This window comes from Silene latifolia, chromosome 11, assembly GCF_048544455.1.
Source record: "Silene latifolia isolate original U9 population chromosome 11, ASM4854445v1, whole genome shotgun sequence".
NCBI classification, from domain to species: domain Eukaryota; kingdom Viridiplantae; phylum Streptophyta; class Magnoliopsida; order Caryophyllales; family Caryophyllaceae; genus Silene; species Silene latifolia.
Window position 1 is genome coordinate 97,125,648 of NC_133536.1, and position 13,152 is coordinate 97,138,799.

The following is a 13,152-nucleotide window of genomic DNA, read 5'->3' on the forward strand; positions in this document are numbered from 1 at the left end:
GTTTAAATATTAATTGAAGCCTGATATATTGATTAGAACGGCTAGGTTCCCTTATACCCTTTTTCTAAGAGAACTGCGCCATGTTTAGGACCCGTGCCATGTATGACTCAATACTCTCTCAATTAAAATATTAAGTAATGCCCTTCCAAATTAATGACTTTAAAATACTTATATCGTTGGAAGTATTGTCTGTCAAAGTCGAGTACTCCTTCTATATAAGTTGAACATTTGGGTAACAGTTACCCACACGTGAGATTTGGTTCACTTAACAAGGTCATCAAAACAGTTTTGGACTTTGGGGCAAATAGTCAAGTCACATAAAATGTTAGCTGACAACTAGGAGTCGCATTTGGTGCGATTGACATATGATGTTGATATGTGTAATTTGGGCGATGAGCCAAAAGTTCACTCAAGCTCACCTCGATATTTTCTTATTCAAGTCTTGCACTTTGTTTTTCGCATTAAAGTTACATTTATAAGTGGGTTTCCAAAATGATTTATTGCTTGTCAAGAAGTGTCCTGAATCATTTCAATTTGTATGCCATCTGTTTGTAACTTTGGTGTGCCATTTGACATGACAGGTCATAAGAAGTAACTTTTTACGATACATCCGTGTCAGAAAGTTTGCTCCCAAAGCCGACCTTGGTGTTACCAAACACGATTTTGCAGGTATTATTTTTTTTTTTTTTACTTTGTCTTTCTTGATTTGTTTCTGGTTTCACGCACTTTGCATAGGGCAACTATTTTCCTTGATCTCCAGCTTTTTATTTTTAATAAAATTACCTATTGAGTTTTTTTTATATTTTAATTAACTTATACTCCCTCCAATTCCGAATAACTGTCCCATTTGGACAATGGCACGAAAATTAAGGAATGAAGTTAAAATAATGAAAAGTATTGTATAGGGGTAAGAATATATGAGTTAAATAATGAAAAGTATTGAATATGATGATTTAGGGGTGGTTGGAGTGGTAAATAAAGAAAAGAGTCAAGGGTAGGAAAGTCAAAAAAACATGTCCAAATATGGCAAATGGGACAGTTTTGTGAATAGACGAAAATGACAAATGGGACAGTTATTCGGAATAGGAGGGAGTATTACTTAAGAATTTAGTCTTTTTACGGATGGGTGACTTGGTCGGGGCTGGATTAAACAGCTACTACAATGATTTCAGAGACCTAGATTTGGGGAGGGACCTGGCAGTGCTGAAAAGGAGTGGTGATGTGGTTATGCGGAGTGCCACAATGTGGGAATCCTTATGACCGACAAAAGTAGAAAACTTGCTTCTCCAAATAGTAAGGGAGTGTGAACGCCTTTACCATCTGCAGGACTTGGTATTTGTCAAGTACCGTATGGTCAAGGACTATCATTTGAGCAAGCAGTGTAATTGTGCCAGGTCCATTTAAATGCCCGGAAAATCCGGCTGAATTCCAAAGAAAAATGCTCCTATTTTACAAAGTAGCGGTCCAACTAAATTTTCAACTTATGAGAGATTGTGTCGCTTCGACTCCAGCAAATAGGTAAAATTAGCATAGAATAGAGTGATTTATATTTTCATGTATGTGCGTCCATAGCTATTTGTAAATTAGATGTGAAATCAATTTTTCTTGAGTTATCTTCATTCTTAGCTCTAATTTTTCATTTTCATACAACAACAACATTACCCCAAGTCGCCGAACCCATTTCCCGCAAATCATGCGGGGGTAAGGGAGAAAGTCGGATGTGTGCAGCCTTACCCTTGTGTTAACACAACACAAAGAGGCTGTTTCCGAATGACCCAAGATGAAAATTGCGTCGAGAACTGCATCGAAGGAGCGCTACTTCACAAAAGGAAGAAGCGCAACCACTTTAGTGAGCCATTTTGATTTATTTCATTATAATCCATAACCAAAAGAGTAATGAGTCTTTGGCTCCATTGGAAATATAGAAAATAATTTTTCATTTCCATAATCTAAGACCCTTCTAAATGTGCAAACTTTGGAAATTCACACTACAATGAACAGTAGAGCAGTAACTTCCGTACTTCTCATGTGATGCACAGTCTTCTTGGCTTTATACTTCTCCTTCTACTACTGCTTATCCTTCTTTCTTCTTTTCTTCATCGTTCATTCATCCTCATCTCAACCTGGTCGTTCCTTCATCTTCATCTTCATCTTCAATCTCTCATCCTCATCTCACCTCGTCGTTCCTCATTCTCTAAATTGCCCGATATCGATTACTTATTCAATCTGAATAATCAATTATTATATTTTCCCTAATTTCCACATCCCTCATCAACCAACAAAACTCCGTTTAACAACTTTGGAAATGTCCATATCCTTCGGACAGCAAAGCCGGTGATATGGTAATATTGTTGGGTGATGAAGATGGTTATAATCTCATCTGATCCTCATTATCTAAATTGGTCGATATCAATAAGTTATTTAGTCGGAATCGATGGTCATATTGTTGGGTAAAAAATTAGGGTTTCGATTTCAGCTATATTTTCAATTTGATTCCCGTTATTTTTGCAGTTTTGCTCAGTTTAAGTATACAATTATTGATGAATCCCCATAGCCTCTTCTATAATTAATCGTCAATCTGGGCACTAACTTAAAAGAGGCTGTGGATGCTGGTTATAGCTCGCTATAGCCCAGGTAATCAGGTATTAATTTTATTTGCTAATTTCCTCTATTTTAATTTACTGATTTGTTGTAGTTTGATTTCCTTCTTTGCCCAATAATAGGATCTTTTAGAAAACTTGCTTGTGAAATCATATGCTTACTTACACAACTTGATGATGATGGTCGTGTAAGGTTTGATTTTTGTTTTTTGTTTTTTGTAAAATTTTGTGAAAAACTTAGGGTTTTAATTGGATTTTTGATAGGTTTGTTTGATTTCATAAGGTTGTAGCTAACGAAGTGGCCTTAACTTCCCGGTGTGGTAATACCTCCTGGTCACTTCACGGTGGCCTGCTTCTTCTTTACAGGGCCAAAAATTGAAGGTTAGTGTTGGGTTGGTGATATAATCTCCCATTTCAATTGATTTTTCCTTACATCTCACAATTCTAATGAATTCTTTTTATTTTGTTTTCCTACTAAAGCCTCGGCTTCCCTAACCTTACACAACGATTGGATCATGGTCGCCAATCAACGTCGTTCATCAAGCAAGGTATTCCCTTTACGACTTATCTCTAACTACATTGAATTTTGTTTCAATGTGTATATCACTCGATTTGATGAGTTAAATTTGGCCTTGGTTTTAAATAAGGTTGTAATTATTATCTTCTCCTCATTTCTGAGCAACTCATCAGTCCTCGTTTTAGCTTTTTGTAAGCCATACATTCATTCTATCAATGAAATATGCCATGTGCAATTGTTTGGTTTGAATTATATTATGAAATATATCAAAGCGGCTCGGTAGATTGGCTGTGTTTTTTTTATTGATGATCGTCATTCCATGTAATTATCGTCGAGTATGTAGTTTTATTATGTGTCTTCGAGAACAGCCTGTTTTCTTTTATTGTTTTGAAATCATTGTAAGACCTGCAACACTTTTTGAAACTCACTTTACAAAGGGATACACAAAGACATGCTGTATTTTTCAGAGTAGAAAGTATTTCCTGAATCTGCATTCATTATAAATCATGAAACCTCTGATTATACTTCTGCATTAAATCTCTCTGGTAAGGACCGTCTACTCAAGTACAAACTGTACCTGATGCTCTTCATTTCCTTTTTTTTTATTCTTTTTTCCAAGCATTGTGACACGGTCACGATTTAGGACCTAATGGTCATCTCTTTCATTAATTGTTTTAGTCCGGATTTGTGAAGTCTATTTTAAATGGAGGGATGAAATAAAGCTAATGACTTACTAATTTGGCGTAGTTTCTTCTAATCGTGAGGTAGCTATCATTCAATACATCTTGATACAGTTTTTATTTTGGGTACGTAATCTAGAAATAGCCACTCCATGTTAACATATGAGTTAGGTTGCCTCCTAAGCCACCATTTTATGTGACCCTTGAGGCGCTCACTAATTGTTGTTGTATTATAGTTAAAATCATTTAAAGAGTGGAGGTTGCGCAGGTTGTGACGAACCTGAAGGAAGAGCCGTGAGATATACTGTACAAGCATTCTGACACAGTCATGATTGTGGACTTTATCGGCCATCTCTTCCATGATCTGACCTGGTCCAGATTTGCTGGTATTTATCACGGATAATCTCTTTCTGATGCCCTAGCCATTGAGGGCTGTAAGAGGAAGTGCCTATCTGATCATTCAGTTAGTTGAAGCGGACGCTGCGGATATAGTTTAATAACACGAACCATGAGACTTTCGAACAAAGTAGTGCTACAGGTATGCTAAGCCTTGTTTATTCTGCTAATGATATGGCAGTCACTTTCCTCTATGCTTGGAATTTTAATCAATGAAGCCTTCAGAACTTTTTTTTTTGTTCCTCAGGTATGATTAACTTGTTTTTTTTCAATTTAAGGTGGTTTTGTTCGGTTTTAGTTAGGTTTGTTTGTTTGAATGTTTCCTATTTTATAGTGCTGATTTTGGGGTTTGGGAGCTGGTTTATTCAATTTTAGATTTATTTGTTTGAATGTTCCCTATTTTTGGTGACTGATTTAGGCTCTTCACCACTTTTACTTTTTTTTCTTCCACCAATTATCAAGTATACATCTCTTCTGTTTATTTAATTCAAATTTTATTTTCATACTATTATCACATTTTTCCACCTTTCGATGTTAATCGAACAATAAAATTTAAGTTTTTGACTAATTTGAAAATTAGTTTATGGATTTTAATTATTGCTTTCTAAATTTAATTGTGTTCCCTTATTTAATCATCAAACTGTTCTTTATTTTTACTGCTCCTATGCCAATGAGCTGGGAATCAGCGGGTTAGGGAGCTAATGGCATCACAAACGAGTCTTGGAATAGGGTTCTACCGATTTGACTCGGCTAAACCACTTTTTATTTCGATTTACCTATATAATTTCACTTTCTCATATTGTTCATTTGCTTTAATCTTCACTTGTTTTTTTTTTTTTACTATTGTTTCCTACTAATCCGGCCTATTTGTTTGATTTGTTAGGCTACAGTTGAAGCTTCCTCGTAATACAAATGCTACTTATATTTGGATACCAGTTGTTTTCGACGGCGGAAACCGGCCCCTTAGATGCTGGAAGAAGTCATCAAAGTATGTGAAGATGATCTGACCAAGTATTTTTTTATTGTGTTGAGTAAGTATTTCTATTGATTTACTATTTTACCCCTATTTGCTGCGTCTTTCATGTGTAGTTGGTTATTGGTTTAAATTTCTGCAGGTTCTTTCTTTTTGCTTATCGGTTATCGCGACTTATTTTAATTTGGGTAGTTATGTAGTATATGAAAAATATTTTAGGTCATGAGATTATTTAGTTAGGTTTTATGTTTTGAGTTCATAGGGACTCTGATAAAACTTGTGGAGCTATTGTAAGTGGAATCACAGCAAGTGAAAAGAGAGGAGATTAGCAGCCATGGCTCTTGGACTTTGGTGGTGTGATAAGCTTGGAATTTTGAACCATGGATACTTTTGGTTCTCTATTTGAACCATGGATGCTCTTGGATAAATCAAATTTATGGGATTGTGACTGTTATTAGCTGCCCTATTTTCATTGTAGTTGTAATTTACATAATCAAAGCTATCTTTGAGGAAGCAAGCTTGTAGTTTTGTAAAAGTTGCTTATGAGCCTTGGTAAACCCATTTCTCACACGCAGTTCACTAAAGTTGCATTAGGTCGAGGGCTACTGTTTTGATCCCTCTTACCAAACTAAAAAAGTTTTGAACTGTGGATTGAAACAAGCTTGGACGGATTGTAATGGGTTCGCCATAGGAAGTCTGAGTTTCCCCAAGCAGATTGATTTCATGACAAACATGTTTGACTTTAAAGTTGAGACCCCAGAATATGATGGTTTGACATAGAGTTGTAGTCAGAATTTGGTTTATAACAGTAGAATTGGTTTTCCAGGATTCCCTTTTAACGTGTTCACTTGTTATAATTTGCACTGACCGAGAAACCACATGAGCTTTTTTGGATGGCCTTCTTGAGCAGCGGGATCTCACACTGGCTTTAAGTTGTTCTGTGGCATAAAAATGACGAATTCAATAATTTAACTCGCAACAATGTTAATTTAAGTATGTACTCTACTGTTTCAAGATGTAGGAACTATCTACTTCCCGACTCCATTAATAGAGAATTCCCTTGAGAGAAACAATGAGTTTCCTAAGTGACGATAAAGATGGTCTACCTAATAAAATTATACTAATAGTAAGGTCTTACAATATTATAGTTTTAAGACTGTCTCATACAAGAATTTCTAAAAAATAAAATTATACTAATAGTTAGGTCTTACAATATTATAGCTTAAGATCGTCTCATACAAGAATTCGAATTCAATTCCACATACCTCATCTATACATTTAACAATGGTTCAGGAGCCTGGTAGTCATGGGGATGAAACCAGGTTCAGTATTTGTTACAACAGATGAAATTAAAGGGTGTTGTGGGTTTAACATTTGTTACCACACATGAAAGCAGAGGGTGATATCAGAGGGTGTTGTTTGCTATCTTGCACTTAGGATTTGTTTTTTGATGTTAATTCAGATTTTTAGTTAAGATTTGTAATCATGTAATAGATTGTTTATATCGACTGCAATTGTTGATTAAAATTGATTAGATTGCTTCAAGGTATGTTTCTAAACTATCTAGTTCTTAAAAACTGTATGTCCTACGTGCCTGCTTGAGAATGCAGGTCTCTTAATAGGTTAGTGTTTGAGGAAGATGGCGACTGAGCAACGTGGAAAATGGGAATAATACCTGTTGTTGTTGCTGGGATCAATAATATAACATTTATGCTCTTTCGGATCTTGGGCCTATTTTCAGGTTTCATTCTACCTTGGATATCCTTTGATTTTCTTCGGCACTGAAATTTCAAGTGTTGTAGGGTTTATTTGGCAGTGCTTCCAACATTCTGAGATGCCATTGGAAGTCATTGCTTCCTAAACTTGTCAGTGTTCCTTTGCCATTATGTTTATTTAGTAATAATTTCTGCACATTATAGCAGGAAAACTGTTGTCACTATTCATTAAATCTTGAACAAAGAGTTGTGTAAATACGAATCTTCTTGTGAAGCAGTAGTATCTGTGTTTATATCAAGGAATTTGAAGGGTTAGCTAAAAAAAACGGAGCTGAATTTTGAAACAGTTCAAGATGAGCACTTCAACTTTACATGTTTACCTTTTAGGCAATGTATTGAAGCAATTTCTTGTAGTGTTTAGCGGAGGAACTTAGGGGACAAAGAGCTCTAATAGTTGAAAGGAAATAGGATTTCTCAAGTGGATATTAATGTGAAGTTATTAAGCTAGCAAAACATCCAAAATCAGTGGTTTAAATTAAGCATAAGACATATGTCACAGCTTATAGAGTATAAGCTGTGATGTGTAAAGGCATTGCATGATTCTAGAGCCAGAAATAAGAGCTTTGATGTAGGTTTATTTCTCCATTTACAGTAATACTATACTTCGATCAATTTAACGTTTAGCTAATTGAACTGTGGTGATTCTAATTTTGTTGGAAATACCAGGTATGCTATGAGTATGTGGCTGAAAAAGGACATGAGCTTTATGAGATGGTAATTTTTCCAAGAGTTCAAAAGTCTATAGTCAAGGTACAATGGCTTGACAAGATTTCGCCAGCAAGCTTGTGGACTGAGATTATTGCTTGGATTCGGTTTGATTCCTTTTGATTTGTGTGAATTTGTTTGCGCTTTTTGGTTGACGATTCTTGTATTGTTTATGTGCTATGTATGCAAAGCCGCTTTGCCAGAATTTTGACTGAAGTAGTAATTAATCTTGGAGCTGTTGATTTTAAGAATAGCAATGTCAAAGCAGTAGCCATCACTTTTTCAGGTTGAGCAGCTTGCGTAGTCGAGGTCCTTTAACTAGGGGTACCGTGGTGCATATTTATATTTGTTATGTCATGAGATAGATTTTATAAAAGATGGTTGCCTGGTTGGTGTGCAAGGGTCTTAGCAACTATGGGTTTATCCGCTGTTGAGCTAAGTCGAGGATTATGGTGGTCAGTGAAGTCGAAACTGGTGCATTTTTAAGGTGTGTTATATGACTTTTTTTTATTAAGCTTAATTATTTAGATTCATAATGATGCAAGTTATGTATGAATGAATAATGTGCATTGTCACATCCTTAGTTCCTTGGATGTGCTGCTGAGAAGATTCAACTATTTGTGAGGGCTCTTCAAAATAAGCTTCAAAACGCGATGAATGTAGTGATGACCGGAAGAATGTCAGTTTGTTCGTTAGGCAGATGCAACCTATGGTAGCTGGTGCGTCGACAAGATTGGGGGTGCATATATGATTGTGTTGTACATGTGTTTGAGTCCATAAGTGATCTTTGAGTTCGGATCATGTGTTTTCATTGATGTACCATTGTACAATTGTGTTCGGAACATTGTACAATTGTGTTCGGAACATGGTTTTTCATGAACTTCAGTCATGTATGTGTGCGTGCATTCTTATGTATGGTCATGAATATTGGTTGGAATTTTGCTTTTGCAATTTTGTTGACAACCTAGCTTATTAATGAAGCTCTTTATTCTCTAAACTACCGTAACTATGGGCTTATCAGTTTATTCATATGTTAAGATTCAAGCTAAATGTTTTCAGAAAAAACGGAGATGGTCCTTGGAACTCCGCGCGCAACGCGCGCGGAGAACCAACTAGTTAAACAAAAAAGGCAAACAAATGTTATCTTCCTGCTAAAAGAAATTATTCTAATTATCCTAGATATCTGATTAATGTTCCTAGCTGGCGCCGAAGCTCATGTTACGGTGCTCTCTTGTGTTATTTTAATATACTCCCCCGTTGTAGGCTGTCTGTCAACTACCTATTTGAGGCCATCAATGCTTAATATGGCTGGGGAGAGCTTCTTTATTGGCGTTGGGTTAATGATAATGATTGTTGTACCATTACTTGTTCCGAACTCCTACAGTCTCACCGTGCTCTAATTGTGTTTGATGCAGGTTTTCTCTACCAGGATTTTCGGACCATCTTTCACGGTTAGCTATGATGGATGCTCTGAATTGAGTAGCTCGAGGACTGGGTGATGCTGATAAGCTCTTGGGATGCCTAGGAAAGCAAGTACATGTAGTTTCCCTGGGATAAGCATATGATCTGCTTAGTAAAGAGTGTTCGTCTAAGGAAGTACACAATTACGGACAGACTTATCGTTACAGAGCTGCTAGAGGCCATGTAATGACCTCTTGAAGGAATACTGAAAGGTACCAACTACCAACCTTATTAATCCTAGAGACCAATTATACACTGTATTTTTAGGACTGATTCTGCGTGTTCTGTTTTTATTCTTACTATATCTGTGACTTGGGTAGGGTATCAAGGAGAACGACAAGCCCGACGGCCCTAGTCTTACGAAGATTATCTTATTTAACCCTAAGTTTAGGACAAATATGTCATTTTAAAACACGAATTTCTGTATTTCTTATGATGAGTCGGTGCTGTCTTGGTAGATTATGGAGAACGCTAATTGCGTAGCACTATTTTGTGTTTGGATTTTAATTAGTACCGCGACTCTAGGAAGGGAAGGATTATATGTTGGTCTTTATTGCAGGTTTTATGCCTTGGACATTCTCAAGTGCACCGTGTCATGCCCTTATTTCTTCAGGTAGTGGGTGACAACCGGGTGTACCAAGTTAATGTAAAGTTGTAAACCCAATTAATTTACGTGCTGGTGGTGAACGGGTGAATGATGGTAGGGTGATATGGGTAATGGGAAATGAGGTGGGACATCCAAGGGGTGGAAACAGGTATAGTTGTTAAGAGTCCCATTCAGTAGTTCACTTAATTAGTTACGTGACTACGTCAATGTCTTAAGAATCATCGATTGTTAGATACTTGATTATGGTTCTTATGGCGACCATCTTTAGCGTTCTACGATTATAAGCTAAAGAAAGCTCTCTAACCGAGTGTACCTCTTTTACCAGTGAATTTAAATAATACAGATCAACTTATAATCCATAAAGATGGTCACCATAAGAACCATAATCAGGAGTCACATAACTGAATACAATTCATCATCAGTCTAGCTAGAGGTGGCAATCGGGTCACTCGCGTCGGTTACGGGTCGGGTCAAAGCGGGTCGGGTCAGTGACGGGTTCGGGTCGGTTTGGTTCATGTCGGGCCGTCTTCGGGTCGGGTCATCAACAGGTGGCAAATCGGGTCGGGTCATTAGCGGGTCAGTGTCGGGTCAGGTTATCAACATATATTTTATCTTATATATATATATATTTCGTTTTAGATGGTAATTTTATGTTTAAATAAAATAATAGGTAAGTGTATTAATTATAGTTTTAAGTAGAAATAATTAAGATGAATGTCAATTTGGTGTTATTTAAACCATTATTAAGCTAGTTCATTATCGGGTCATCTATCGGGTTGAGAAAATATCGGCTCACGGGTCTGGTCGGTTCAGGTCGGGTTGGGTTGGAGAAAATAAGGCTGTTATCGGTTATCGTTATCGGGTCGGGTCGGGTCGGTTTACCCAATTTCCGGGTTGTATCGGGTCGGGTTTCTCGAGTCGAGTCAGCTTTTGCCAGCTCTAAGTGTAGCCACAATATTTCTTCAATTCCATAAGGCGAATCCTTGTAATGCCGACTATCAGACTCTGGTGATACCTTACAGAAATCAAAGAATAGTAGTCAGAATATCAACAGGACACACAAATACAAAGTGTGTAATTGGTCTGTTGGATTAAGGTTGGTTGGTACCTTTTAAGTATCTTTTCAAGAGCTTATTACATGGGTCATAACCTCTGCCAGGTCGGTAATGATAAGTCCTTCCGGCATGTTCGAATTCCTCAAGCGAGCACTCTTTCTCGAGGAAACTTCATGTACTTGCTTTCCTACTAGGCGTCCCAAGAGCTCATCTGCATCACGCAGTCCTCGTGCTATCGCTACTTGATTCAGAGCATCCGTCATACCTAACACATACAACTAAACAAGAAGCAAATAGCTCATTCAAGTGATTCTATATTTTAAGGCAATGTAGAAGGACAGTTGTGAAAAAGTTGAAAAAGGGGTAAAAGGGTATGAGTACCTACCTTGAGACGGTCCGAAAATCCGAGCAGAAATCCTGCTCCAAGCACAACTTGGAGGTTAGACTGTGGAAGATCGGATCAACTAATGGAATCACAATCATTATGAGAACCTATAGCTAAGTAAAGTAATAAATTTGAGAGTCGCGGTTCTAAAAAACTCAGCCGAATGTGGACATGTAGCTTGTAAGTTACTCTCTAAGAGTTTGAGGCCGTTTATGTGAACCTTTTTCAAATCAAAATATAACCTTGAGAAACGTAAAAAAAATAGTTAATTTAAATATCATAAATATAATACACTAAAAAAAATAAAAGTAAAACTCTATATATACCGTGCATACATTGCACTAGTTAAAGAATTAATTAATTAATGCAAACGTAAATAGAATCGAAAGAGTTAAAGTGTGGCCTCTCATGAAGCGGGGTAACGACACCGCCACCGCCACCACCACCACCATGAACTCCTTTACCCATAATTTGATTAATTAATCATGTGCTAAAATTATGCTTTAAAACATATATCAGCATGCTTTATTTAATATATTGAAAGTTGGAATATTTTTAATCATTTTATATTAGTATAATTTGCTTTAAATATTAAATTTTAATAAAATTTCCCATCAACGGGTCGTGTCGGGTTTTGACCCTAAATGTGCGGGTCATTATCGGGTCGAGTCATTTTCAGGTTCACATTTTTCGGGTCGGGTTATTTTCAAGCGGGTTTTGGTCGGTTTTGGTCGGGTCATCTTTTGACAGTCTACTCTTTCCCACTACACTGACCATACTATTCTGATGTATATGAACCAAACAACGTACAAGTACTTTACTACAAAGTTGCCGTTAGACTCATAGCCGCATTATTTTTAAAAAAAGTTCCATCAATTGTTCAACTTTGTGTTTCGGAAATACATTTAATAGGTAATTTGATTATCTACATTAATTACGGTTGGTTTACTTTTTATCCAATAATACTAACTAAATATAAAACCATATAGCTCAGTGGAAAGAAGCTTGCTACATTGACATAGTCGAGTCCCCATAGCTGCGCGCTATTGTGTTTCAACAAAGCTGTGATGTTTTGGGCATGGGCCTAACAGCCTGAGTAAACATGCACACGCTTGAGTTAGTATTATTCAGCATCAAGTATTCTACAGTCAAAGACGCACCATTAAGCGCTAGAAAATCCGTCACGTTGATTTGCTCATGGAAGAGTGGTTGAAATAATGGCATGCAAATTTGTCTCTGGTTGCAAATCACAAATGAGACGGTATTAAGTAAGACCAACTGAATTATCACAGTGGTGGCAATAAAAAGCTTCTACCTTAAATAAAGGCGGACGAATATGATTCATGAACTTCCTGGAGAACAGCTTCACTCGCCTAAAATGCTTCAACAAGTTTATTATTTGAATACCATTCCTGAAATATAATTTTGTGATCTAATCATTCTGAAATTTGAACACGTAATATAAGAAAATGGTCAGTTAACAACCGAGTATAAGATATAGGTTGTCTGTGAAAGAATTGTATATAAAACCTAATGAATGTACAAGGTATATATAGTTTACAAAGGCTAGAGAATAACGCAAGAAGATTATTTACAAAAGATAGTATCTATATTTACAATATTTATATAATCAATTAAGATATTTCTTAATTGACAGAGATATGGTTAATACGCCTCCGCAAGATGGACGTCCGAGGAGTAAGGCCAATCTTGGTGCGAAGTTCGAGGTGCTGGTGCTTGTGAAGAGGTTTGGTGAGTATGTCAGCCAGTTGATCTTTGCTTGCAATGTGCTGGATGCGAACTTGACCATGAAGCAGTTGCTGTTTGACGAAGTGGAAGGATAGGGCCATGTGCTTCATTCGAGAGTGAAAGACCGGGTTTTTGGCATAGAGGGTGGCAGAGATATTGTCGCAGAAGATAGCTGGAGGGATGGTGACAGAGATGTTAAGCTCTGTGAGAAGGTTGCGAAGCCAGAGAATCTCGGTTGTGACGGATGCG

The 13,152-nt window shown here is 36.9% G+C and overlaps 1 long non-coding RNA gene across 21 annotated transcripts; it reads left to right on the plus strand.

Annotated features, from left to right (window-relative positions):
* Positions 1-1,183: 1,183 nt before the first annotated feature.
* On the plus strand, positions 1,184-9,779 carry LOC141611824 (uncharacterized). Of its 21 annotated transcripts, none has more exons than XR_012528816.1 (10): positions 1,952-2,642; positions 2,865-2,981; positions 3,081-3,148; positions 4,066-4,335; positions 5,077-6,907; positions 7,608-7,753; positions 7,933-8,133; positions 8,231-8,365; positions 9,062-9,319; positions 9,428-9,690. It is a non-coding gene; the product is annotated as an uncharacterized LOC141611824 (long non-coding RNA). The 21 variants fall into 21 exon arrangements; XR_012528809.1 differs by having other exon boundaries at positions 1,965-2,642; positions 5,077-5,224; positions 6,777-6,907; positions 7,608-8,133; XR_012528817.1 differs by adding an exon at positions 1,186-1,518 and having other exon boundaries at positions 2,512-2,642; positions 5,077-8,133.
* The last annotated feature ends 3,373 nt before the right edge of the window (positions 9,780-13,152 follow it).